This window comes from Pezoporus occidentalis, unplaced genomic scaffold, assembly GCF_034315485.1.
Source record: "Pezoporus occidentalis ecotype Australia unplaced genomic scaffold, CSIRO_AGI_Poc_V1 ctg13, whole genome shotgun sequence".
In the NCBI taxonomy this organism is placed as follows: Eukaryota; Metazoa; Chordata; class Aves; order Psittaciformes; family Psittacidae; genus Pezoporus; species Pezoporus occidentalis.
This window is the reverse complement of record NW_026913103.1, coordinates 13,880,148-13,905,000: the sequence shown is the minus strand read 5'-3', so window position 1 is coordinate 13,905,000 and position 24,853 is coordinate 13,880,148. Positions and strand designations below refer to the sequence as shown.

Sequence of the window (24,853 nt, the reverse complement as noted above, 5' to 3'; positions counted from 1 at the left end):
ACCCGATTTTCAGTTCATTCCCAAATACACTTGCAAGCACAGCACCACATCTCATCTACCCCAGATCACACAGCGTGGACTCTTAACTTCTCAAGCTGTATCTATAATGAACTTGGTACTTCCTCTGCGGGTTAATCAGAAAGATTACTGAAAAGCTAAATCTATTACCTGTGAGATGGATTGAGGTAAAAAGAAAACCTATACTCATAATAAAATTCACTGGGAAGTATGTCATCAAAGTAAAGCTTTTGAGAGGCCTAAACTGAGATTGGAAGATAGGAACTTGCTAATCAGAAGTCTAAACTTTAGAGAACACCTGATTGCACCCAAAGGTTATATGTATTCTGTCACAGAGTTCTAACTTAAATAAGCTTACAAAGAAATTAGGTGAAAGGTGAAATTTATCATTGCAAAGAATGAGGGGCAGTGAAAAACTTGTCAAAAGTGTACACATCAATTCCTTGCACCAGCTGGGGCCTTTGGGAGCACTGGAAACGCAGTCCCCTACAAATACACACAGGTCATTTAGCGTGGCTTCAGATGAAATTCATATGTACTTGTAATATTTTCTTTGTAATATTCAATATTCAAAGACTAAATGTCAGAATATCTAAGTTGGAAGCATTAATGATTTTTAAAAGTGTATAGTGCAGCTGGAAAGAAATGTGTTACCATATACACTGCAGACATGAATTCTTAAAGTACATATCCTGTCTCAGATTACCCAGGAACATCTAAAGCAAAGATCTGTCCCAGCCTGAGCAGTGATACATTCTCTGCTTCCTGAGCCCATCAGCTTTTGGGGAGATAGGTGCTGGAATCCTGGCTTTATTTGTATTTAAGAACAACCTGAGGCATTGGTTGTGCTAAACTAATGCCTGACGGGTGTAGGGCAGCAAGACTGCCAAGTTGCTGGTGCTTAGGGGTCAAGCCAGGGAAAACAAGCCCCATACCTATTACTTTGCACATGTTACATGAAAGGATCCTTTAAACCATTTTGTAGGGACAGCCACCTTTAACAGTCATTTTAGTGTCCTTTTATTCTGCCAGTGTGGTGTAATGGACTTCAGTATGGGTAAGAATGTGGGTGTGGTGTTACACAAGGGCAAAAGGATGAAAATTATGCCTTTCATTATTTTACTTATCTCAGTCCTTGGTTCTACCTTCAGGGCTCCTCTAGCATTTCTCCATCTTTACATACAAGCTTTGCCTATAAAGAAAAAACACCATAAGCACCTGTAAAACTCCCACAGGAGCTTGTCTCCTTTGTCAGTCACTCTTTCTCACTTTTCTCCAAGTAAACTGGACTTGAAAGCAGCTGAGTGCCAGAGCCCATCTGAGGGAGAAGGCTACAGTTCACCACTTTCCATCGAAGTGGAAATTTCAGCTTGCCAGTATGAGACATATTCAATAACACCTGATTAAAAGCATACCATGGAGTCTGGGTAATGAAAAAGACAAAGAGGAGTGCATAGAAAAAGAAGGGAGGAAGATGGAAATAAACTAGGGGGAAAGGTCCTTATTTTAAACTCTTCCTCATGAACACCGCCACATCTTAAGTCATACCATGTAGTCCTTTGGAAACTTTGCATTTACTGCTTATTCCAGAGGCTGAATTTTAATTTGGCTTTTAATCAGTTGTCTGCTGAAGAAACAATGACAAGAGAGAACTAAGAGTCACAGCCTGCTCTTCGCTGGCCATGAGCTATGGCAGGTGGCATGTCCTTGAGGAGGGGAGGAGTGGCAGGTGAAGAAGCAGGAGGACCCTGACACTGGCATACTAGCTCTCAGGCAGTCTGGGTATGAAAGAGCCTGGTCAAAGGAAAGAAAAATGACAGTATTTCCATCTGTTGCAATAAGGAAGCTTACACCATAGTAAATTAAACAATCCACTCAATGTAACAGGGTGTGCTCATAGAAACCTAATCTACTCCAAATCTTCACCTGGGATGACACACATCCCATCCTAGTTACTGGGTTTTAAGTTTCTGCCGAAGTGTAACAGACTATTGCACAAAAACACGCAGACATTTCTGTTGTCAAGAATTGGACTTTCATGGACACAGTGTACTTAAAAACTGTGATTTGGCAGCAGTGACAGCTATAAGTGTTCAACACTGAAAACATCAGAACCCCTCCAATCCAAAACGGCTGCCTCTGTATCTTGACTTATCTGAACACTGATTTTAAAGGTTTAAACAATGTAACAGGTATAAAGAGTAAGTATAAACACAGTAATATGCTTACCATTTTAGACATGATTAAAACAGCTGGTATTTGCTGCACAAAGGCGGTGGTATAACTGAGGCAGAAAATCTTAATCCTGTCTATAGGCCTTTAAAGTTTCCACAAGGATGAAGGGTGCTATAAAAATATTTATAAGCCTGTAACTAGCAAAAATGACTTCATTATGATCTCATGATGTGCTGCCAGAGCACCAATTAAATTGACTTGATAATGTTATGATTAGGCTGTACTTTTCATCAGTTACAAAGCTCTTGATTGAAGAAGAGATTTGCAACATTGAAAAAAATGACCTTGTGATATGGATTTTTATCAATGACTTTTTACCTTGCTGGTTTCCAATTACATGACAAATAAATAATAGTACTTGCAGCTCCTATTATACTTCTGAGGATCCCAAAGTACTCTGCTGATTAATTAGCTTCACAAGAGCTGTGAGAGTTACATACACGTTATCATGTTGTTATTAACAATTCAGAATTCAAATGTGATATCTTTGCCCCCTTCAAATAAATGGCAAAAATCCTCTTGACTTTAGTGGGGGTAAATTTTACTCAGAGAGTTTAAGCGGTTAGACTAAGGTCACAAAATCTGTCTGCAACAGAACTGGGATATCTCTCATTTCTGGCTGCCACTGCAGTTAAAGCCATAAAGTAACTCAGGTAAAATGTAAACGGTTTGAATTACACTTGATCCTGTACTTCCATTGTCAAAAAGTCAGCTTTAAAAGTCATAACATGCCACTACCAACCCTAGTTTTTTTTCTTAAAAAAAGCAAATTCACATAATGCAGAAACATTTGAGTGGCGGAGAAAACAGAGCACATATTCGACAAAGTATTCTTTCAAGTCCTTTTCAGTCTATAACATAAATGTTTGAGAACACCTGTATTTCAGTATTTATATGAACACATACATTGAATAAGTGTGTATTTGTATTAAACATGTTCTAATATTTGTTTCAACATGAATTCAGAGATGAAAATCAATGCAAGGTACAGCAGTGTATTCAACATTCCTCAGGCAAATTCAAAATTACTTAAGCAATTACATCATAATAAAGAATAATTTGGGGGGAGAAGTATTCCTTGATGCTCTAAGTGTGTACTTCATGATTACAGCTCTTTCTTAGCATTAATTTGATTCTTCAGATGCAGTGAAGGGGACATTCTTCACACCACACTCCAACTCCTTTGAAAACTTACAGAAAAGAAGGACAGAGCAACAACTGGGTTTTCAGTTAGGGAACAGAGTAGACAGAAAAAAACTTTTCTAGAATCAGTTCAAAAGCCATGGCAGCTGGAGCAGTGACAGCTGAGCTGTGTTGCTTGCTGTCCATCTGTCCACCAGGCAGGACAGTTTCCCACCAGAAGAGAAATGGAACCTGAGCTACATTTTTTGGGGGGGAAGTATTATTAAAAGACTTATGATAGCAACCTTAGCTTGTTACTTGTTTCCTCTTTCTTCAAAAGATATTTCAAGCATCTTCCAGTACATGTGAAAAAGACCCTTTCATCATCAATTGTCAAACATGGACAAAGCAGTGGAATCTAATTCTTGGTTCTTCTCTTGCAGTATTAGTGGAAGCAGAAGAGACCAGAAAGGGAAAATACAGAGAGTGTGCGAGGTGCATCCGTATGGAGAACGGGAAGGTGACACCTACATTATGTTTATGATCCCTTACAGAAGATGTGACACATGGCAAGAAAAAACAGAGAACTGTGATGACCTTCAGCACTGACTGCATGGTAACTGGTGTCAAAAAAATGCTCCCCCTCCAAATATGCTATTACAAAGCCAAGGATAGCTAAAACCACTACAATTAGATGCAATTAATTAAATAGTGCTAACCAAAGCTGGTTAGTCCACATGGTACAATAAGCAGTATCTCAGCAGGCTAGACCAACTGTGACTTCCATGGGGATACTCTCGATTCTAATGTTATGACAATTTCACAATGAAACTATACTTTTAAATATCTTTACTCTTGCGATGCCTTTTTATTATAATAAATGTACATTATAACTTTTAGATATTAAGTTATATTATAAACTTGCCTCTATTATGAAAGCACGTAATTTCATGTTACCAGGATGCATTTAGAGTGGTAGCAGGAAGAGGGAAAGAAGTTTACAATCAACATTTAATCTGGCTGCCAAATGGAAATAACAGCTCAATAACAGCAAAAAAATAAAGCAGGATTTAAGGCTCTAAGCAACGCCAATCTTGTGTCTTTAATGCTTAAAGACAAAGCAAAGCATAAGCCATTTTACAGTTGTATACAAGCGGTTTTATTAGTTTTGCCCTATAAATGCCAAATTTCACATAAACCACGGTGTAACATAAAAACTTCTTTCAAGTTGCCCTTTGTAGCCAACGTAAAAGTCATGTACAGATCTCTATAGATCTTAGGTAGAAAATGACCCAGAAATTACTGTTAGGCAAAAAAGTTCTCTGTATGTTTGGGTGCAGCATTTCCCCAAATCCACGAGCACTGTACTTCAGGGGGTTATGACACATATCCAGACTATAAGAATCAAAATAAACTGGTTATGCTTCAAAGGACTATTGGTACAAGCAGTCATACTATTGATAGTGCGATTTGACCATATTCCTGTTTGCAGATATGAAAATGAAGACAAATTCTTGGAAGACTCTGTGTTACAAATTTACAATTCACTTTCAGTAAGTGGAGGTACTTGTATCGCAGATATAAAAATAAAAGAAACAAACCCACAGGATTTTCAGAAGTTTCTATTTACCTTCGCAGAGCCTGGAAAAATCCCGAAGATATGCCTGTAGGAAGACATCTTCCTACCTCCTGGGATGCTAGCAGTAAGATTTATTGCCTTCTTCCAAAGACTTCCAGCAAGAAATAGTGTCCAACTCAGTTTGGAGAAAACAGATAAAAGATTTAACCTCCAGTCTCTAGTAACAGCAGTGGACACTGAACTAAATTATCTATCCAGCAGGGTGAATTAGCTTGACCACTAAGTGGATGTGATTAAAATCAGGGATGGACAGTCTTTTCCAGCAGACAATACAAGGAGAGCAAAATAGATCACTACCATTTCACTTGTTTTCTGGCATACCACAATTTGCTTTTGGAAGAATACATTGCAAAGCTGGACACAAATCATAATACCTATTTGTCTGCTAAGGCTCCAAATAATATACACTTTGTACATGATTATGTTAAAACCAAAACCAACAGCTTGATTATTTTTTTTTTTTTTTTTAATTTTTTCCCCTCAAGGAAAGCTTCTACGCTGCAAAACACAGAAGATACTTAAAGAGAAACAAGTAATTCACATGTGGCATGTATACCAAACTTCTTTTCCTTTATATTTCTGCATTGGATTTTCTGTACCTTCCCCCTTCACCTATACTCTTCTCCTTTATTGAATGCGAATTCAGAGAAGCTTAAATCAAATATATAAGGTGTCACCAGGTTCAAGCAGATTTGAAATTAGGTGAAGAAAGTTCACTCAAACTCACAGACTGTTTCTGGCTTCAGCAATTCTGAGAACAAACATAATCTATATCCATAGGGGAAGAATTTGAAGCAGTCTCTGATAGCAGAAATGTAGATCTACAACGCAATGGAGTTTAATAAACTTTTCTTAAAATGTCCTTTGACTTCCCATTGGCTGCTAGATGGGATGGGGCAATACAAGCCTCACAAATTATAATTTCAAATACTTTTTATATTGGTAGTCTTACAATCAATATTTCACTACTATTCAAGACTTGCAGTCAAGATTATGGTTTATAAAAATGCCAGGTTCTGTTAGTTTATAAGAATATTTCTGTACTATTTATTTTCTGCTGATGCTTATAGACCATCATTTCCAAGCACCTACATCCCAGTGCGGATGTTATGTGTTTTTCTTTCCAGTAGAAAAATAATTAAAAAAAAAGAGACCAAAATGTGCTGATAATCTGTTGTTTACTTCTAATCAGAATCTGGAACATGGTCTGCATTTTTAAAGCTTCCTAAAACATGCTAAAATGAGGTTTAAAAGAGTATCATATGATGGGCAGCGTTCATTCGATTATATGCAACTGGTGTTATGCTCACCATTAGCATAGCACCATAAAGCACAATAAATAAGTTGAAGCAGCCAAGAATTTAATACGGAAGTAGGTACACATAAATTATATAGCCTGACAGTTCATACAAATCCAAAGAAAATTCTAACATTAAGATGTATAAGGTGAGGCTTCATAATACATCCAAATACTGAAAAGTATTTTGTCTAATTGATATTCAGATACTGACTAATTTAAAGATAAATCATTTTACATTATAAAGAACATTAATGAAAGCCTCTTAATTTAAAAGATCATCTCCCTAGAAAAATGTTCAGTGACACTTAACCATGTTGTTATTTCCAGCATGTGAATATACTTGGTGAAATTCCACCATCATTAGTGAAGATCTGCTTCCCTAGGTGTGGAGAACGTTATTTTCCTGGCTGTAGCATGTATGGAAGAAAGAACAAACAAATGTATGAAAAAGAGACTGAGAAAAGTGTATGAACTGATAGAGGAAGTGAAAGGAATGAAGGAGGGGAAAGAGGGAAAGGGAAAACAACACGTGTACAAGACAGTATTAACAGTAAAAAAACCCCAACAAAACAGTATGAAGATAAGAGCGACTAGAGAGAGGAAAGCGAAATCCAGAAATGGTGGCAAATTATGCTGGCTACAGGAAAACAAAAGCACTTCAACCTCACACATCAGTCCAAGTGTGACCTGCTCTTAAGCACAAAAGAAAAATAAAAGCTGGATAAGCCAATGATGTTTAAAAAATCTGTAGATAGTTTTCTATGGATATAAGCTGGGTTTGTGGAGAAAAAATAGATTTCATAAGTAAATATATGCCTGTGTGCAAGCACAAACTTACTGAACCCCTAGCTCTGGGATTTCAGGTGCAAAATCAGTTACCAAGGGTAAAGGAACTGAAGTTTATTTTAGCCTCAAAATCCTCTGCTGCCAAAGAGCCAGAACTTAAGTAGTTCATACGGTGAATTTTGCAGCCTGAACCGAGCATGTACAGCATTTATTATATAAAATCGATATAGAAATGTCATCTGCAAAATCCCTGCCTGCCCTGCCTACCCCTACACCAGAACGTGTATGTGATAACAAAACAAACTGCAGCTGACTCACGCTGTTTCTGCAAGGGGAAGTATTTTGATATCCAAACCTTTTCCCTCGCCCTTTTGTTGTTGTTGTTGTTGTTGTTGTTGTTCTCAGTGCAAGCAGAAGAGAGAATTCCTTCTGTTTTATCAAATGGTTCATTAACAACCAGTTTTGATGAGATTCTAATGACATTAACGCAGCTGCCACCAGCCTCACCTCGTTTCAGGCTGGAGGCAATAACAGAGACACAAAAGTCTTAGGAGTTTCATCGTGGTCACTGTCAGCATATGTACACTGGCTGCAGTGACCAAAAACTTCAGTCTGTGTTACACTGGTAGGAGAAGAGACAAAGGGAGAAATCCTGATGGTCAAAAGTTTGACAAAAGACGACTCCTGAATTCTTGAGCTTGTTGTTGCTAGATTTTACTTAGCATAAGAGAAATAAATGCTCTTAATCATAATGTGATTCTAATAATCCTCATTCTTTCCAGCATGAAATAAAAGATTACATATTAAAATATAAAAAGAATATTTGAGATTTAATAATTTTTCTCTTTTTGTTTTTTTCTCTAAAAAGTAGAAATTAGTAGCCATGCTATTTACACAGAAACATACTTTCATCAAAAAATTGCAAAGATCCATAAGTATATGTTGTGACTTACAGTAGAACACATCTATTGTTTAGCTACATAGCACCATGAATATATAGTAAAACGGGAAGAGAGTCATCTCACAGGTAGTAACCACCTTTCCCTCATACTAAGCCACTACTTCATAGTCTTATACAGTCTGTAGAGCGTTAGAGATCCTCGGAAAAATGTAAGTGACAGTTTCAGAATTTTTTTATAGTTTTGTAAAGTAAACCTGCAGTGGATTTACCTCATAAAACTAAATCAAAGCTGATGTTCTTTAGCAAGCAACACTCAAAGATGTTAATGGGTTTATCCCTTCCCATATGTTCTTGGCCCATTTGTTTTTGTTTTGCTTTGAATTTCAATTTTGATGTTTTTAGTGAAGTATTGTGAAAATACATGCATACATAAGTATCTATGATTTACAGGGAAAATATCATAATACAACATGTATCAAATACTACACTGAAACCGAAGCAGAAGTACTAGTAGAAACATAGTTATTTTTGAAAAGCCTGTGGATTTCAGAGGAAGGTAATGGATGGAACAGTTGTCAATGTACTGGAGGAAACAGTGTGTAGAAATGGGCATTCCCATTATGTGCACTATCTGGCAAATCCCATCCCTGTTTTTAGGTCAACGGATATACACTAAACGGACTCAGTCCTATCCTGATCTTTATCCCATGTGACCTCCACTGAAGGCTCACTGGGGCTCCATCCCATAGGTGCTCATCCACCTGGAGATCTAGAGAGAATGACCACATCGTTGAAGATATTTTGATGCCCTATGCTACTCAAAAATCTAAACAAGAGTCTGTGCTCTTCTTTGTGTTACTTAGAAATTTCATCAGGCTTTAACATCTGATGCTTCTATGCTCCTTAGTCGGCAGCTCCAAGTAAAAGAGTCTGAAGTAATTCAACACAGTGATAAAGAAGCCTTGAATTTCTGTAGTGAAGGCCATACCTGGCAGGAAAAGGTGCAGTCTTCAGCACAGCCTACAGTGGCAGAAAGCTTGCTTTCTACTTGTTTATCTAGGATTAGGAAACTCAGTTCAGCACTTTGACAGTCACAGGCAAATGTCCTCTTTAGAGATGTTATAATCATTCCTTCAGTTCCTGGAAATATTTTCCTTGCTCACCAGCACCCCTTCCATCATGCCCAGGAGGAGTCTAAGAGATTGTTCTTCCATTTAGTAATGTCTTTTAGACAATGATGCCATTGTCTCTTACTGACAAGAAGGAAACAGAGTTGAGTGTGTCTGTACACTGATTTAACAATTTCTAGTAAAGCTATTTAAAGTTGCAGCACATAGACAAGAGGGACAAAGGCAAGAGGGGACAAAGCTCAGTTTCAAATGTCAGAGTCCTTTGCAGAGAGTAACAAACGGCTACACTGCTGGAAAAGGACAGACCTGCAGGACTATACACACCAGTATCACAGTTCAAGAGCTGGTATTGAAGCTACACCCAATGTAAAATTCTAGACCGTAATTTGCAGTTATCAGAAATGCTGTAATATCCTAAAGATTCTTAGGCTGTTTAGTGATTACCTTTTGATCAAGATTTCCATTTAGGCTGTATAAAGAGGTAGGTGGTATTCTTTAAATACAAAGACTCAATTTATACCTGTACTGTACTGGTGGTTTTCTTTTCTGTATGATTAAGTGGGAAGTAAATACTGAGGATTTTTCTTTATATTTGTTTTAAAAACTTTATTTTCTAACAAGATGATCATCCTATAGTAAACAGAGACAGCAGTTAACTGTTCAGGTTTCAGATCATTTGACACTGAGATGACAGAGTCTGAAAATCTGGATACCATAAGTCAAATTGTTACCTGCAGCAACTCCTTCTAAATCCAAAGCAGGCAACAACTTATTAAAACTTCCTACAAACCAGCAGGGATAAGGAAACAAGCCTTTATGTGTGGACATTCACATAATTACGCAAATGTCATGAGTTCTCCTTGATAAAATAGAGCCACTAAAGAATAAATAATTAAAAAAAAAAAATAATCCAGGTAGTCAAATACAACTAAACTGTTAATTTAGAAATATAATTTCTCCTTCATTAAAGAATAGTTTTGAATTATGATCTGTGTTTCAGGATCTGAAATCCTTTCCTTGCATGTAGTTGTGGGGACAGAGGAACTTCAGAGGTTAGGGAATTAGCCACTGAAAATATTAATTACATTACTTCAGTAGAAATGATACTATATTTGTTATTAGTCAATATAACATTATATTCCTCATTAGAATTAAGCTGTAAAATTAGCTTTTTTATTCTTAATACTGTAAGAGGCTTGACAGGATGGAACATAAAATGCATTTTACAAACAATTCCTTCTGTAATTGGATTGTTCTGAAAGTATAATCCTTTCTCTGTGGTTTAAAATTAGTATTTATAATGACAAGTCTTGATAAATATAAAAATGCAGAAGTCTGTGCCTGAGCAAACTGTTTTTAGTTCTGTTCCTCTTTTTCCCCTCGCTCTTCTGCACCTAAGTGTATTTTCTTTGAGACAGAAAGAGGGACGCAGGCTGAATGCTGAATACAATCTTGCAAATGTTTTCTGGTTTTCCTCCCTCACATTTTCTTTTTCAGAATCCTAATGTAACACATCCCTGCACTATCACATGTTAAAGCCCTGGCTCCTGGACTGTTGTATTTGACCAGCAATTAAGAAGCTCCCTGCATGAGAAACCCTCCTCCTCATAGAATTCTTAGCCCTCGTTCCCTAATGTTAGCCGAGCAAAACGGTATATCTTTATACACACAGTACAACTGCCAAGAAATCAATTCCATGTGTTTTCCTCCCTTTTTACACTTTTAAAGGACCGTGATCAGTTTTCTACCTCTGCTTCTTTTACACATCCTTTACTGCTTTAAAGCAGTGTCTGAGCCCTTCCCCTCTCCCCAGCAAGGAAAAGAAGAAGAAGAAAAAAAAGGCAAAACAAAACAGGTAGAATTCCTCTGTTACCATTAACACCTAAAAATATGATCATGAAACAAAAGCTTTGCTCCTCTGTCCAATTTGATGTCTTTTTCATGCTGCCTCAGTGATGGCCAAATAATTGGTTGTTCACTTGTGTCCTTGTCTCCCCCGACAGTTCCACAGATGCCCTGAACAATGCTCCAAAGACTGCTTTCAGTAGGGGCAAATCCTCATTAATCATTCCTGGCTGACAGCACAAGGGAACACCTGCATCTGGTGCAGGGACCAAGCAGTGGCTTCTGGGAGCATGCATTAAAAAGACCAACCAATTCAAGTTGTGGGAGTAGGCTTCTAATAGCCATGTGAAAAATCTGTCTCTCGCCGGATTTTCCTTTCATTAAGTATCTAAAATTAGACCTGTGGCTCCTGTTGAGATTAAAACACCAATGGATTCTACACAAATCAGGAAATGAACAGTACTGTATGTTATGATAAATGGCTGCTAAATTCTTTATGTCTAGATCAAGCAATGCTAGCATTAAATACTGATGAAGTGTCACATAATTTTCATTTAGAAACGACTGTACTTTGAGCTTCATGTCCTGTGGTGCTCATAAATATTTTTCCCTGCTATATTTCACAAATAGACTACACAGACTATACAGATATTTTTACCATGTAGCCCCGAGTTCATACTGTATATAAACTGATTTTCTAAGCAAGCACATCAACCTTTCTGTGCAAAATACTTTCAGGAAATGTTTGTAGTGCAAAAAGCTACATAGCCACCCAGTATTATAAAGCCATGTTCTAGCTTCCTATTATAACACTTTCCAACAGAATAGTTGTCAGGCCGTGGGTTGTTTTTTTTTAATTGATTTTATTGTGTTTAGAGTATAGGGAGCAATTTTTCTTATGAGGAAAACAGGAAAGGAGTGAGGAGAGCAAAAATAAGTTTGGGTTTGGTTTGTTTTTTTCTCCCCCACAAAAATGAGTCAGATATAACTATCTAAATGTGTAGGGCCATTAAAATCTAAGGTAGGATTCCAACTGATTTCAATGGGCTTTGGGTCAGGCCCTTAGGCCCCGCATCTGCTCTGTGATTAAATAAGCACATCTTTTCCCACACAGAAACTGGAGAGAACCACCATGGGCTGGGGATTACAAATGACTAACAACGTATTTTTTTTACACATATGACTGAGCACAACCAGGCTTTTAGTCTGTCCATAAAATATGTTCCCACCTCAAATAAGAAACACTCGCCTGATACAGAAAGCATCTTTTAAAAGGCAGTCAATTATCACCTATACACCATAGTGAAGATTTCAGCAAAGGTCAGAAGGGGGAGCAAAGGAAAAAAGTGAGGTAGGGTTAAAAAAACCTACAGAAGTCTGAGCATTAAAACACCACTAGTGCTGAGGTGCTGTGTACAATGTAAGAGAGCGTAAACCACATCTAGCATAAGACTTACAAATTTAATTTGAAATCTATTTTCCTGCAAGCTGATGCTGGTGAAACTGATTTGGAAAATCTGAAACAGAATTTTGAAGTGGCTTTTTTTTTTTTTTCCTAACCTTTAATGAGAAGGAAAGGTTTGGATTTTCATTTGCAAAATAAAATCATGTTTTGGACAAGCAAGAATAAAGCTTGCATGCGGTAGATTTCAAAAAAAAACCAAAACAACCAAACCAAAAACCAGAAAAAAAACAGCAGTGATGACAAAAAAAGAAAAGCTATGAACTGCCACATTTGGGAAATCAAGAGTTAAACATGCATGCATATACACCTTACATGTCTTTTTATAGTTTATCTTCAGATGTTTAAGACTTTTACAGTTACCGCACAAAACTTCAAATACATTTATTTTTTGCACTTCATTGTCAGTTAGAAATAGTAACATTTGACAAAGGAATACTTTCTTCCTAGAGAATGCAGTACCAACATCTGCACAAGAGAAATGATGCCATCTAAACGCTATGAGTTAAGGAGATAAATAAGAGCAGCTAGACCAATACAGATACCTATTTGTTATAATAGGTATATTATATATACAGATCTATATATCCTTAAGGATAATTCGTTACAGATGCAAACTACCTATTTGGCCTATTCTCTGAAAGCTACTAACACTTGAAGTCTTCATCTTTTCCCTATTACATTCTACTGTGCTTTCATAGCAGCTATTAAGTTGTTCAGAATTTCATTCAGATGTGGTGGAAATTTGGATTATAACTGATCAGTTTCATTTAAGAATATTTTCCTAAAATCTGCAAAAATCTCAGATCTTTAAAGTGCCTGTAAGGACTTTATGCAAATATATACAGAAGTTGGGTAAACAAGTGACTATGCAGATGTGATGTAATTATGTTCACATCTGTTTGTAAGGACAGTAAATATGCTGACACATATAGTAGGCACAGGTATATCTCCTTAGTAATATACCTCAGTTATAGATGTGAAATACTGAATGTGGGAAGTCCCCTTCCAATTTTTTTCTTAACTAAGTGAGATGCTGAGCAAATTGTCACACATGCAGGAAGCTGGAATGCAAATTCCAGCTGCCCTCAGGCAAGTCTCATTAGGCTTTCCAAAATCTTTTCAAATTTGCTGTGTAAATAATTTCACATGTAACTAGACAAAATCTCCTGTTCAAAAGCAACATATTTCACATGTACTTCAAACATACGGAGGGGGAGGGGGAAGGAGGAGTCCTTCAAAAAGACACTGTTAAGGTGAAAAAACATGTAAAGCATTATCTTGGTCATTACTAGAAGCTCTGATTATTCTATCATATTAAAAGTTTTAAAATAACTTTAAAAATCTGTTACTTTTATCACAGGTATTACTTCCCTCACACTGGATAATGAAAGGAGACTAGCAAGTGTCACTGTTTGTTTCACTCTTATAAACTTAAAACTAAGATGAATCAGCACAAAGTTTGCATAAATATATGCTCTAATAATAAAGACAAACCCCCAAGATGCTCAATTTTAAAAATTCATTTTTTAGACCACTTCAATTGATAATAACTTTGAAAATCTTGTTAGATCTTGCCTCGCTCAGCCCTTCCCTCTTCTTTTGAAATGTGGAATCAGTCAGTTCTCAGAGGCACATTAAAACTTTCCATATACAATTTTTCATGTCAAATGTTGTACCAGCTCCAATATTGGGGGGGGGGGGGGGGGGGGAAGTGGACTTCTTCCAATAGGAATTAGAACAGAAGGCCAAAATGCAAACCTTAATAGTCTGCTATCTTCCACCCAGCCTTCCTCCACCAGCCCCGGAGAAATGTTCTTGACCCACTCTAAACTATATGCATATACCATACACTGAGATGGGTAAAGTATCAGGAGAGTCACATAGGTAATCTTCATACTAGAAATGTGGAGTCCAAAATCAATCTACAACAGCTTTTTAGCAGTTGTCTTTACCTTAGTAGTGACAGGCAGAGGATAGCATACCTAATAGATTAAATATGCAACCACCCTCTCAAGTAAAGGTGGTTTTCAAAGATTGCATCCTGCTTTATCACTTCGTTCTTATTCCCCAGCCTCTGTAACAGTCATCTGGAGATCAACTTATTTGGGGTGGGGGTGAAAGAAATGAGGGACTGCTTAGCTTAAATAATATTAGAGCAATTAGTGTGCCAGAGAAGTTGTTCTTGCTTTTTTCCCCTATATTCCTTTCCTACAATCCCTAAAGTATAAGGAATAATTAACTGAAATCCAATTAATGTTGATTTAGATCACCTGTTTCCAAAATCCTTTGAATAACTTTTTCTTTTTTTTTTTTTTTTTCTTTTCCCTTTGCTCTTTGTTTTAAGATGAAATACATATCCCTATTCAGTTGCTCTTAGGAGCCCAGAGATTTGCATTTTCTAGACATGAAGAGAACCTGTTGTAAAAGAGCTGTGAAGACTTAAAAGACAGAAAGTGCCTGGTATGTATATTACAAAAGCAGTAACTTATTTAACTCTTCCTTTCCCAAACGTAATTCCTTCAGAAAACCAAAATTATAAACACCCGCACACATTCCCCCCAATTTTGTCATTATAATTTCTGCTTTAGTAATTTGCTACAATAATGGAGCAAAGCAATCATTTCTGGCTGAATGTGCTTACCACACCACCCTCTCAGGACAGGCACTAAAGCCAGCGCATCTTGTGCAATAAACACCCACTACCCGTGAAAAAGGATTTGCCTGTGCTGTTCACTGCAGGTCTGAGCATCTTTCATTCCCATTAGCCAGCTATCCTGACCTACTGTCGCGCAAGAACACTTGAGGACGCGGTCTCCTTTCTTTCCTTCACCAACTATTCCTGTGCAAAATGAAACAGGACCTGGATCGAAGAACAACTGATTTCTAAAGCACATAACTGTTCAGCAGTGCCATGGAGAGTTTTAACAGGATTTGTGTCTATATATTGGTTGGGCACCTCTATAAATCCCCACCCTGACAGTTTAGCCACAGTGAAGACAATGATTTAGTGAGACACTTACTACCATAGACCTGTTTTGAGACTAGACATAGTAATTAACTCTAGGCCGTGATTATAAAAGTGTGACCTATTAAACACATTGTGAAATCAAAGTATTTTTACAATTTAGGCATGGTACCATACTCCTATGATGTTCAACTGAATGAAAGAACCCTTTCTACTCAGTATTTGGATTTTATTTTTTTTTTCCCCCAATACAGATGTCTTTGAAACTATCCTATTTTGCAGAGAGCAGAGGCACATAAGTGAGGACCTCTTACTCCTCTTTATACTTAAAAGCGTTAGCTTTCTTAGCTGAAAACCAAGACATCAGCAAATACTATTCAATCTTAATTTCTTATATACTAAGCAATTTCGTATGAATCATGTAATGCATTCAAGGGATCAACTTGTGTGGATACTGATTAACTGTATCAGAGGGGCTGTCTTCTTACATATCTTGAGCCTTCTTCATTAGAGAGAACGTGCAAACAAACCTCGAGTGTTTTGCACCATGCTGTATGTCTAACCACAGATGCAGAACATACCTACTGTTTTTAACAGGATTATAGAATACATGAAAGGGTACTTCCTTAAATATTGACAGTTGAAGGGAAATAAAAGATTTTTAATATAGAAGCTGAAAGAATTGGCAGAAAGAAACCTTTTGCCCCTTTAAAGAGCAGCTGCATATTAAACATCTAGATTTTTGAAGCAGCTTTAAAAAATCCCCTTAGCATTACCATTACAGTATTTATGAGAAGCCCATGAAATTCAGAAATAGTTAGAAAAGAAAGAATGGACAAGAAATAAATAGCATTGTGGCGAACTAAGTAAAAAATTAGTCTTGAATTATACAAGCTGTTACAGGTAGTAGCCAGAGGTGTGGGGGGGTGAAGGTTATATATTTCAAAGATGATCATGATTCGCTTCATGAAAGATACTTTTGTCTTCACAAAGCTTTTTAGCCTCCCCAATGGTAATTTAAGGTTATTATGAATTGAATTAAAATATTGCATGCAGTGAAGAAAGTTTTCCTGCTGTATGTATTTATTTCTACTATCTCTCTTACTGTCTTCTGATTTTCTGGCTCCTGTGCACTACATGTCTGGTACATAGTTTTTAGGGTGTTCTGCCTTCTGATGTTAAAAATACATACACTCCTATCAATACTGGAGGGAGATGTATAAAAATGGATTCCATTCCTTTATCTTCACCCATGAGCAGAACTAATGCTAGGGTCCAGGCATACAAAATACAGACTTCATAGACCACAAAAAGGCCACTACATCCACTGGTGAGTTGCAAACATGCATGAATGACAGGTCCAGGCTGAACATGTTGGAAAGAATCTACTCGCTAGTGTGAAATTGCCTGAAAGCTATCACACCAATGCACATCTCTAGGTGCAGGACAAGAGGCACATCATAGATCTTTACATGCCAATATACCAACAGACTTCACTTGGTACAACTAGAAAGCATCCTGTTACGAAAGAACTGAAAATACTGATACTCCATAGAATGGAACAAAGAAGCCCAATAACAACAATATCTGAAAAAAAAAAAAAAAAAAAAGGGCTCTATCATTTAACAAAATTAAAACATTAGTCAAATAATGTATGGGGGATCTTCAAGACTAAAAACATACACAGCCAAGACTTAGGTGCAGGATTTTTGATGAGAAGGCTTTTAAACTGGCTTCCACTGTCTGTTTCCTGCAGGTGTTGCAAGTGAAAATAAAAGATCTGCCAGAGTATGCTGGTTTGATTCCCTGAGCTGCGCGTCTTCTGGTTTTAGAGATATTATTGTGAGGGGCAATTCGGAGAAATCAGTAGTAGTAGTAGTAATTATTTAATAATCAGTAAATTATTAAATTTAATTTATTTTTCTTTTATTAGAGATTTAAGAATTTGAGACACACATCTCTTTCACATACAAATAAGCCTGAATACAAGGCTCTGAAAGAAAACTTTTTTTGTTCTGCAAGTTGTAACCAAATTCCCATTGCCATGGCCGCATGGTACAATGGGTTACAACCTTTCACTTTTGGAGATGCCTGTAGGTACATATGCATATCATTAAAACTGAAGAAGAAGGTGATTTTCAGCTGTGACTTATCACATGCATGGGGCATAGGAACAGAGAGGTAGGCAAAGAGAGGACTTATTCTTACCTCTGTATGATTACCTTTGCGGTTCTGCTGTTCTCACAGCCTTTGCGTATCTACTGCCTTTTCAGAAATGCTTCAGAGCACGGAGATCACATCATACAAAGGAAAGGATCCTCACTATGTTCGCACGGAATGTTAAAGATAGATACACTATGCCAATGGATGAGCTTAACCAAAATATTTTATGAAAGCTTTCCAACCATTTGAAATGCACCAGACAGCACAAGGTATGTCTAATAATCAGGGTGCCAATAGATTAGGGAGTTAATTAGAGAAGGAGATCCTCATGGGAAGAGCCTGGATAATCAGGATGCTATTGTTTTAATATTGACAACAAAGGAGGGAAAGTTAATGGTACCACAGTCACTTTTATTTAGTGCTCTTCTTAAATGTTACTATTTCAATGTCTGCTATCCAAATAAAAAAATCTGTATGAATTCAGTCCCAGTTCAGCATCTGCAGGTGCAAAACTCAAATAAATTACTGAGGAAGGGGCAGATGCTGACAGGATTGCAGTCTAGACTCCTCACTCTAAATCCATTTAGTGCTATTAACCATGACTGGGTGTAATAGCTCTGTGTACATTAGCACCAGGATAATTTTCCCTATTTTGCTAAATATCAAATGTGTTTATTCATACATACTATATAAAGACAACATCAGAGGTAATAAAACAAAAAGGCTAGCATGCCTCTTTGCAGTGTAGCCTATAATTTCAAATGTTGACTAAGAAAAAAAGAAATCACAGTAGGCAGTGTTTCTTAAAATATAGCAATATTATTCTTGGACTAAACAGTGGCACCAGATAAAGTACTTCCTTTTATTACAAACAGATTTTACACACAAAGAGTACACGATAAAAGGAAAAAAAAAAAAAAGCTAAGAAATGTACACTTCCACTGCATGCAAACAACAACAGAAAGCTAACTCAATCAAAAGATAATCTTGTTTAAGTGAATGCATTTGCTGTGTAACAACCCATAGTTTATTAAGTTGCCTAACACTTTCGAACAGCGATAAGGAAATGGACCTATTCTGGGGGCAACATAGGTATCTACTGCAGAGATTCCTTCTCTATACATCTACCCTTGTTAAGAAGCAATGAAGAAAGGAGATACGTAAACACAGGGTGGAAACAGAAGCAACACTGAAAGTGATATTGAGCTAGAGAGTCCTCCTTTTTGAAAAGAAATAAAGCACAAGATTATCTGAAAGAGGAGAAACTAGCACCAAAACATAGGGAGAGCCAGGAGGTGCAAGGGAGGGATGGGCAGAGAACAGTTAGGTTATGTGGTGGCTGGGAGAGTCAGGTTGCACTTAGAGGAGGCAAAGAGATCTGAGGGTAAAAAGCCAATTAATGGATTAAAAGGTAAATATCCAAGTTCTGAAACAGAGGGGTGATAATACAGGCAGCTAGGGAGAGGATTAGAATAAAGAAGTGATAACAGTATTCAGCTGAGGGGGAAGGCTGTCAAGAACTGAATGGGAAAAGAAGGTAAGACAATGAAAACAAAAACCTGTCATTTAATCAAGGTCTGTGATGGTGAGAGCCCAGACACAAAAAAAAAAAAAAAAATTAAGAAAAAAAAAGGAAACGGATAAAAAGAATAAAAGAATAAAAAAAAACCAACAGTTTGGTTTCAGCTCCAAGTGTCCTGAAATCATTGTTGGAGGGCAGAGACAGATGGAAGATTTGGCCATGACTATATGAAATCAAGCGGGTAACAATGAGTTTGGAGCAATTACCACATTTGGTTCCTCAGTGCTGTTTCTCTGAACTGTTCGACACAAGGCAGTTGCTTGTCCCAAGCGAATAGAGCTGAGGATTTGCAACAAAAGATACAGTGCCTATTTGAGAACCTGTATAAGGAAGTGTGACTTATGCATCTCTTTTCTGAGGTTTCACTGTACCAAAGCATAAACCACAATTTTTAAAAGAATAAACAATTTCCCAGGTATGTATTATCCCACTGTGCTGTCTTGGCTTCAACAATGTCTCTAACACTATTCCAAACATACTTTGAACTTAGCCCTTTTCCATTAAAATATTATCAAGGATTACTAGGGAGGCATGGGCAAGGACTGATTTGTTGGGGGGGGGGGGTTCTTTTGTTCATCATTCTTACTGCATACACTTTACTGACCTGACAATATCTTGTTTTCTTCTTTTGTGTAATTTACTAACATCATCCTGTATTCTATATCTTAAATATGCTAAATCCATACTGTAGTCATAAACTATAGCTGTCGTGACATTTTTCTTCCGTATTTCTTCCACGGGAAAGAGGACATCAGAGTTGTAGAACTTTAGCAACACTCTCAAGTGACAGTAGGATGGTTTTAATACAGTCTGAATGAGACAAAAGTTAAGATCTTTTCCCAGAAACATATTTAAGCAATTATGGCAGAGTACATCAGCAAATTTTGACTGAACCCATTTGTTAAGGGAAAAATATTTAATAAACAGAAGTGTTCCCCTTGGCTTTGAAATTTTAGATCCTTATAATGCTTCAACCAGTCTTAAAATCCATCTTTTCATGTATCCCATACTCTTCTCAGTGAACAGGGAAAACGTTTTTTTCTCAGTATAATTCATATAACTGACCACAGAATGATGAAAAACGGTGAACAGCCATCAAGGCTTGATTTTGCCCTAAGATACTGACATCTATCTTCTACTGATGTCAATGACCCAAGGTCAAAACTAAGCCATAATTGTCAGGCAAAAAATGTCTAATGATAAAAGCACAGGGCTGGAAGTTGGAAATGGCTGCAGATTAACACTGCCTTCTTTTGATGACCTGTTCATACATCAGCAGGTGTCTCAGTCTCTGGCTATGAAATGACCTTCATGGATTTTCCAGAAAAGACAGGATTCTTTCACTCAGGACAACTAAGCTGTGAGCAGGCCAAGAATTTACATGGAAGTGGGACAGCGGCAGAATCACTTGTTCAAAACTAGGATACCCATATCCTAAGCAAATCATCTGAAAACTGGGCTAAGATCAGCTGGTGTTTCACCATGCCTGTTCGACTGTTCCATGTGTATAAGTACAGACACCATTACAGAGCCATCTTGAGAAGCAGTTTAACATAAACCAGCAGATTTTACACCAAACCAGATGGTAACCATGTAGCAATTCATTAACACAGTGCTACATTGAAGGGATGAAGGGAAAAAAGTGGAGGTAAGGGAATAAAGAGGGAAAGGAGATAGAATACAGAGATGAACATTTAGGAGGGTAGCTTCTTAAACTGCTGCACATAGATATGCCACAAAAATCTGATTTCATCTTGCTATATTTTAAGCCAGAGAAAGACTGACACAAAATTCAACATAACTTTTGTCAAACAAATGCACTGAGTTATTGGATTCTCAGGGTGACAACATAGTAACAAAGAGACCACAACTATATATCTGTGCCTAACATGTTCAGCCATTATCTCTTAGAATTTATGGAGACTAAATTATGTTTTTCCCCTTCTAAAATTTCTTCCATTTTACACCGGCACCACCGCACACCACCACAGACCATTTTCTGTTCTTGACCTCTTCCAGACACGGAGTACTTCAATTATATGTTACTGGTACACATTTTCCGTGAGGGCAGCAATTCCAGTTTACAGCTTCACAGTCCCTCACCTTGATGCTGTCTCCCTTTCTCCTTCAGCCTTCTTCCCTCACTACACTTCAGTTCCTTTCCTGCCTCTCGATCCTACCACTGTGCTCTGGCAATACTTTGAATTGGGCAGTATTGCCTGTTCCTCAGTTTGAAGAACTACAAGGGATACTGCATCTCGAATGCTAGCATGCTTCGGAGTGCGTGTTTGCCAAGGTAGTGAACTTGATTCTTGAGATTTCCATATTTAAAACTTGAAAGAAAAAAAAAAAAAGAAACCCTCACACCTTTCCTTCACCGACCAAACTGTCACAAGTATGAATGAGAGAAATCTTCTGAGAAACAAAGGTTGAGTCTCTGCCTGCATTCTTGCACAGCAACTTGGTCCTATTCTTAAGAAGCAAACATCTTCCCCCTCTCCTCTGTCACCTTGGAAAAGTTACAAGATTCTGAGCAATTTATGCATAATCTATTTCACTTCTTCAAGCGAGTACTTACTGCTGCTAATATCTTCTTTAAGAATTCTCTTCAAGTGTAACCTTGTGAAGAGTCTGCTAAAGTTCTGGGCTTAATATCAGACAACATTAGGGCATGAAAAAGTCTCTTACAGGAAAATGCTACTAAATTAAAATGGTTGATAGATGATTTTTATAAGTTTTACCTAAATTCCAGGGTATATGGAAAATATTTTTCCCAATTTGGGGGAATACTTGCTTTCCAATTTGGAATTTGCTTTGTGGTTGTAATAAGCTGGCTTCCTGGAAAGCTTCAGCACTAAAAAAGCCGAAAAATTTTTATTAGAGTAAAATGTATTAGCATTGATAAAATGGCATGCTTTTATATCCCATACTTGGAATAATTTTTAAGAAACTTCATTAAAATGCAGAGATTAATCAGAGATCTAATCAGAAATTATTTTCACCTTTAAAGTAGGAAACAGACTTTTCTCAGTCTAAAAGTGATTTGGAAGTTGTAAAATTATTTTTAAAATTAACTGAAACATAGGGAAAACTATGTTAAATTATTATTGTTTATGATATCACTATTAAATGTGGTGATAATGACCTTTAAATTTGATTCAATATATTATGATTTTGTGGACAGCACAAAGAAATACTTCCTTAAAAATAGTATTTTGAGAATATATATGGGAGAAAAGGCAGTAACACAATTCTATGGACATCTCTCTTCAATATCAAGTTCAAAAAAAAACCCTGAAACCCACAAATTTTATAAATTGGAAGTTTCTTTTACAAAAAAAAAAAAAAGGAAAAGAAAGGAAAAAAAAGCATATAGAATATAAGTCCCTTCCAACCATTTACAGGAAAGGACCTTGCATCATCTGTTGCTAACATGCTAACATTAGAAGTAAAAAGGTTCTGAAATGCCTGACTGATAATTGGTAGGTGCCTTACAGGTGTGGTAGGAAGGTAAAATGCCATAGGAAATTCCAGAGACTACAACAAGCATCTGAAACTGATAAATCTAAAACTGAGTTTATGCTGGAAAATCACTCTTGAGAAGACTACTGAAAAAAATCTCATAAGAGCAATTTTATACAAAATTTAATACACCAGGCTCTTGTCTTCATGGAGCTTTAATAATTACTGCTTAAAGATTGAAATAATATTCTGGAGCCATCTATTTCTCTCCATTGCCTAAAAGGCATCTTGGTTGACTTGGCTTCTGACTTAGACTTTACAGTGAAGTTTATGTAGTTGGGATCTTCAGTTCCTAAGAACTCAGTATACTTGCCTTGTAAGATATCTAAGAGGCCTGAAAGTACCTGAGTCATAGCTGGGATTATTTCCTCCCCTCCTCACCCTCCCACCCCTATGTTTAAGAGGAAGCCTCCATAGTACACAAGGACACAAGGATCAGAAGAAATTCTGAAAATGGAATATAGAATAAAATATAGCCAGGTACCAAGGGAAGCTAATGCAGTCTTAAATCAACAGTAATCTTTGTTAAGAGATCTGATCTTTCTGTTGAAAAAGAGAGTAGTTCTCTCTCAGACAGACTAGTGAAGGAACTGGCAGAGTGCCACAGCAAATTACTGGTGAAGCTGGAGAAGATGGAAGCTGTACAGAAGGAAATTAACTAGTTATACAAGACAGAAGACAGAAACAAGTTATAGTTACAGATTTATTCCTTGTCTGGGAGGCTACTGCTAGAAGTTTTCATGGCTCATTCCTGAGACCCTTCTTGTTTAATCAGAAAAAAAATCAGAACTGCTTGATGAAATATGCAGATGACAATGTTGGGAGGCATTTTTCAATACAAAGAGTTATAATATCATGCAAGAAAAAAATAGAAGATCTCCAGGATAGGAATAATGGAAATGGGGTGACATTTAACTGTTCAGAGTGCAAGGTCAATCACTAACAGATTAATAAGAATTTTTGCATTAAATTTGGAGCTCATCAGATGGTAACAACATAGGAAGAAAAATACATTGTCATCTTTTGAACAATTAATTTAACAATGAGCAGCAGTAGAACATGGCTAGGAAAGGAAAAAAACAAAACAAAACAAAACAACCTTAAAACAAACAAACAAAAAAATCCCAAAACCCCAATATCCTAAAGGCACTGGTGACTTAACTGCACCATGTTCCAGAAGAGAGCATTCAGTTCTAATCATGTCTATTTAAGCAAGATGGGTCTAATAACAGGGTTGCTGAGAACAGCTACTAGCTTGACCTGTACAGCATAGATCTTATAAGATAGCTCTACAAGACTAACTCTCTTTGAAGTAGCACATTGGAGTCTGAAGGTCAATAATTGGTCCCATTAGGAAGGAATCTACATAGAAAGACAAAGAAGCACCCAAGATGAAGGTACAAGAGCAAAGGAAAATACACTGGCCATGAATCAGGTCAAGTCAAAATCTGGGGAAAAAAATCTCATGTGGAATGAAGTTCTGACAGCAGTTTCCCAGTAAGAACAGTCTTTTTAAATCCTAGAAAGGATTAAATATTTTACTTGCTTCTAAGAGCAGAAGAATGGATTATGACTCCAGAAGTCCCTTTGGTTTGGAGAAACCTTCTGAAAGCAAAGTAAGCCTAAAAGCTAACAGTTTATTGTTTATGCAAATAAGGTTTAGACAACTTGTTTAACAGTAAGTGGTAGTTTGAAACATACGTTGTCTGCATGCACGTGGCTGAAAGTACATATACCTAATTTTTAAGTCTGAGCATTACCATATAAGCACACCTGCTCTCCACTCCCATGTGTAGTACATGAGAAATAAAGGAGTAGGATACCTCTGTTTCTTTCCATTAAAATAATAGCAGGACTCCAATGAAGTGGGCAAGGAGAGTAGGTTTTGATGCATCTTGGGGCAGTATATCTCAAAGAATATCCAGTTACCGTTATGCACAATTCCCTTTTTCAGCAAAGTATCGTTAGTCTGCACATTCCTGCTGTTGTATTGCAGCATCTCGTAACTCTCACAGATCATTGAAGACTCAGAGACAAATGGAAAAATAGGAATGGGCAACTGACCAAACCAAAGGTCACAGACAGAAGTCCATACAACAGCTATATAAATAACCAAATAAATAATGCAGTTCAGGTAATCTTTGAGAGCTTGACCACAGCAGGTGTTTTTATCTTGGCTC

At 37.0% G+C, this 24,853-nt stretch overlaps 1 protein-coding gene across 12 annotated transcripts in view; it reads right to left on the bottom strand.

The window, feature by feature from the left end:
• LOC134158478 (uncharacterized) overlaps positions 1–24,853 on the bottom strand; it is a 219,732-nt gene that overhangs the window by 57,685 nt on the left and 137,194 nt on the right. The window contains exon 7 of one of the 12 annotated variants that reach the window (XR_009962788.1): positions 8,692–9,254. The exons of the other annotated variants lie outside the window; for them this stretch is intronic. The gene's annotated coding sequence lies outside the window, so the exon portion shown is untranslated. Of the gene's footprint in view, positions 1–8,691; positions 9,255–24,853 lie in introns of those variants that run through there. 12 annotated transcript variants of the gene reach the window in all.